The 5,000-nt window shown below is 39.6% G+C and overlaps 1 pseudogene; it reads right to left on the bottom strand.

The window, feature by feature from the left end:
• Window positions 1-2,388: 2,388 nt before the first annotated feature.
• Window positions 2,389-5,000, bottom strand: part of LOC138020952 (monocarboxylate transporter 13-like) — a 15,369-nt pseudogene continuing 12,757 nt past the window's right edge.

Below are 5,000 nucleotides of genomic sequence, written 5' to 3'. Positions count from 1 at the left end.
TAGTAAGATATTTATTATGTCTCTGAGGTTAACCGGCGCGCGGGCAAGGAAACTAGTCAAAATGAAGCGGAAGGTTCAACTGCCACAAAGAATGCCAAAAACTAAATCTTCTTGGCTGTTAAGTTTGAAATAGTTGCTTGCAAGATTCAAACAGTTTTCAGTATAAGTTTATGCAGCAGAAATGACATGAAAAACTTGCTAGATGATGTTTTGTCGAAATTTTAAATTTAGCGGGCTGTACAGCGGGCCGCACTGTAGAATACGGCCTGCTGATTTAGCCAATTACAGTGCGTGTACTATCTGAGAGATATAATAATGTCATTTACACCCCTTTTTGCGTTCCATATTTATATGTAGCTTGTGTCGCGTATCTAAGTCCAAAGTTTTGCATGTAGCCCTAGTCCCAGTAAGTCGCAGTAAGTTCCTAGTGATCAGTGTTTAGTTTCAGTTACCACAGCTTTCCAGTATTCGTAAGAATGTAAGCATAATCGTCTCAGTTTTGGCCATTTCGTTATTACGTGCTTAGCATTCAAGTTTTTATTTATGTTGTATTCTGCAGTTTCAACCCGCATCTTCCACATCCGTATCTCTCACGTTCTCTGCATCTTCACATCCTTCACCCGTTTGTGGTGTCTGGATTGCTACGAGTTTTAATGTCTGCTTATGGCAGTTATATCTCTACTTTACTTTTATAAAAAGAGGAAGTTCTCCTGCCGTGCCCCCCAATATTTTTTTTCACTTTTGACTGAACTGTCCAAGATTTCAAGTTAAATTCTAGATTCAAGGGTAGTCCTTTCATTCCGTACGACATCTCAACTTCCACTCTGGGAAAATTGACCCATTATTTGTGATTCGTGTTACCACCCTTGGACAACGGTAAATCAGAAAAAAAAAAAAACTTCCATAAACTTAAATGCCATAGGGTATTTTTTAAACCACAAGCGAAAAAAAATGGATGTCTATTTTGTCTTGTGTGTATCCTTCCTTTCGCCGCCTTCTAATTATAGCTAAACATTGAATAGTATCCGATTTGCTGGGCCTAACACTGATGCTGGTAAACTGATCTGGCAATTACAGGGTTTTCGACAGCTTTGTAATGCTGAGAGCACTGGACGTGACATTTTTGGCGCTACCTAGGAGGGTCTATGGCATTCCCCCCCCCCCCCCTCCCTTCAAGGAAAATTTTAAAATAGAACACTCAGAAACGCTGTTTTCAGTGTTTCTGGAACCCAAGAATCAATTTCCCAGGCAAGGCTGGATTTATCTCAAATTCTCCTAAAAACGTAAGTAGAAAGAACTATAATAATACAAAATAAAACAAACCGCTCATATATTTGCATCAAAGTACAGGACATGGAGTGGGAAACCACCGGACAAAAAGTTCGGCCTCCGGCCTCAAACGAAAACCCGGAATTACCTTGTCACTAGACTCCCTAAGAAAGAAACACTAAATTTCTACTTGATATTGTGTATGAGTGTTTTACCGGGAACTAAAACACTCGCAGAATCAATATGACCCCTACATCCGGGAACTTAGTGGCGTATACACGAGTGGTTCTATTGAGCAATGACGTCATGATTCCCGCCTTCTTTGTTTGTATTAATACTCAAGCCTGCTTTTCAATCTCTACCATGTATATTTATTCATAATTGCCCATATCAATGATGGTAGTAGGACTGAGTGGAGTTCAATTCGATCTGTCATCATACGAGTGATTAGGGAGCTTACGAAACGAGGACGACGACGGCTACGAGGACCTCATTTAAAAATACGAGTTGACGTTATTCATGTCACTACGAAACTATTTCATGTCGTTTCGCGTTCAAAATGTGTAGTAACTGTCGAGGAATTAAACTGGTATGAGTGAGTTGGAAGCGTAGAGAGAGAACTGAAAATTCATCGTCATGTGCTAACGTCCTCCACAGAACCTTGAATTTGGTCATTTCACGTCGTCATTTAGGAGATGACGGCAAAGAAACGTACCAAAATGTAAACCGCACGTACAGAGCGTGCAGAGCCATTGTTTTTGCTCACTAAACCTATTGTTTTATAGCGTCGTCGTTTCGTAAGCTCCCTATTAACAAACTCGGGAGACCGCGTAGCGGGAGTCCGATTTGTTTAATCACGAATTATCAATATCGTTACAGCTCGAATTGGACGACACGATGTCCTGTTACCAATGATTAATCGTAACCATTAAAATTTCCGTGAAAACAAATGCATTCCTTTTTCACTGTCTAATGCTACAAATTGGTCCATTTTGGAAAATCCTCAGTTTGGTAGGGTAAGTGATTGTTGCTATGGTTATTGTGATAAATTCTGTGATTGGTAGATTAAGCTGAGTGCAGTTACACTTAATATGATTGGCTGATGTAACTGTCCGATTACAGTGTCTGATTACAACCCTACACAATAATTAGTGAAAAATAAAGCGGTTAATGCACCAATCACCCAATTGAGAATATTAAGGTAACGGTTACGATCGCAAAAAGAAAATTACGTGTTAGCTCGAAGATATGAATTTTATCTTCTCGTGGCAAGAACAATAATATCTCACGAGTGAGCTCTCAAACATGCAATTCATATCCTTTCGTTACAGAGTAATATACTCTATATATTGGAATAATCACATTTCTTAGAAATCAGTTACGTATGTTACATATAAAAATCTCGAATTTGTACTAAACAGTCACTTCTGAGAATGTTTGTCGAATCATACGAAACGTCAAGTAAATTATTTCAAACAATGCATTTGTTTGTATTATTTGTCACCACTGTTTGCTTGCGTCTTACTTTGATTAGGGCTGGATATATTCAGGTGACGATCGGAATTGAGACTTAAGTTGACACAATATGCTTGAAACTGAGATAGTTACACAACTGTTACCTTGTCTACTACAAGAAATTCGGTTAAAAAGGATGAGTTGCCATCTAAGGCGCTGCGTTTCCTTGCTGCACGTCTTCTCTTTAAACACAAACATAACACATATACAATTATTCCTACGAACTCGATCGCCCCTGCAGCAAAAAACGCCAAGTGGTATGAATTAGTTTTATCAGCCACCAAACCTGGAATTAAGGAAAAAAGAAATATTAGAATTGAAGCGCGTAGCTATTTGAGACTGATCACTATTACCATCCCAACCTCCTCCTTAAAACACTATATAATAAGCTCAATAAACTAATGCACGCATTTTGATTAGTTCTCACCTACGATCTATTAGAGGACGGACGCATAGCTGACGTCATCATCAAAAACTTCTAATTAACAAATATTCGCCGAAGGCGAAGTAAATATTATACACTTAAAGTATGGTCCCGAGGGAAACAGTTAGTTTTGTTTTCCCGAGAGTCCTCACAACATCGGGACTCGAGGGAAAACAAAACTAACTAGTTTCCCGAGGGACCAGACATTAAGTGCTTTGTTATATATTTAGACTTTTCCTGCAACAATCGCAGCAAAACATCCGGTGCGGGCAACAACTGTGGAATTGTATCCTGGCCGGGATACATTTGAATTTGATCAGGGCCACGTGACAAGGAATCAACCAATCACAGTGCTCGTTTTGTTGAACGAAAGTCTAGGTATACAACAATGGTGAATATTTACGTCGACTACGTCTTGGTAAATATTCACCAATATTCACTTCGCCTTCGGCGAATAATTGTTTTAGTATAATTTTCAGCGGGGAATATCAAAAAAGTGCAAAACAACCAATCTCGTCCCCACAGCCCACGTGTATTTTGGTCAGAGCCAAGACACGGAGCTCCGGAATAATCAGTTTTCAGAGCTGTGTTGATTGGCTAATTGATTTATCAAACTGCTCATGCGTAAACGACTGAGTGTAAAACAGCTTGTAATTTGCGAATATGGCGCAAGTACCTCCAACTAAACTTGCAAACGCAAAGATTTGTAGCTGCTGTTGAAACCACTGAGTTCTAATTATCGCCCCATTCCACTTTTCGGTGAAACTGGAAGTCCTTAAATCTTGGAGTTCCGAAAAGTGATTATTCCAGAGCTCCGTGTCTTGTCGCTGACCAAAAGATACGTGGACTCTGGGAACGAGATTGCAAAAAAACGTGCTAAAACACGCTAAAAAGGCACGAAAAGTGCTTGCTTTGCTTAGGGCCGTGCTATAGGGCCAAGGCTTTTCACGACTTATACAAGCAAATTGTTTGATGTTTTTAAGGTTCACTGCTACGCTGAAGGCACGCAGTTGTATGTGTCTTTCAGTCCAAACCACAGCACTGGGCAATTTGAGGCTGTCAATGCTATTCAGCGGTGTGTGGATGATATTCGTAACGGGATGATAAACTAATACTAAATCCTAATGAGTGGTACCAAGCAACAACGAGCCAAGGTTAACATTGATCATATTTTAAATGGAGACTGAAATTAGACCAAAAGGGGTAGTTGAGAACTTAGGGACGTGGTTGGACTCAACATTTTCAATGAATTCAGATGTAAATAACACTTGTTCCAATGCTTGTACATAAGAAGAATTAGGAAATATCTTTCTAGGCGGTCCACCGAGACCACTCATTCACGCCTTTGTCTCAAGTCACGTTGACTATTGCAACAGCGTGCTCTATGGTTTGCCATCATACCAACTTATTAAGTTGCAGAGGTCCAAAATGCTGCCGCTATGTTAATTTTCCACGAATCTAAATACGCCATGTTACACCATGACTGTATAATCTGCACTGACTGCGGGTTAATTTCCGTGTTGATTTTAAAATATTACTATTAACTTAAAAGGCCATCAGTGGCTTAGCTCTTTTTTATCTCCGGGCAGGCAAATATAATTTACGCTCTGATTGTGATGGACTCCTACTAAACCCTGTGATTTTCAAGACTTTAACAACGCTAGGAGATCGCTCTTTTACTGTTGCTGCTCTAAAACTATGGAATTCATTGCCCTTTACGATTAGGAGTAGCCCCTCAGTTGCATCTTTTAAGAAGAGACTCGAGTCATTTTTATTCCAGAAAACTTTTTAG

Source organism: Montipora capricornis, chromosome 2 (genome assembly GCF_036669925.1).
Source record: "Montipora capricornis isolate CH-2021 chromosome 2, ASM3666992v2, whole genome shotgun sequence".
In the NCBI taxonomy this organism is placed as follows: domain Eukaryota; kingdom Metazoa; phylum Cnidaria; class Anthozoa; order Scleractinia; family Acroporidae; genus Montipora; species Montipora capricornis.
This window is presented reverse-complemented; position numbering and strand designations above follow the sequence as displayed.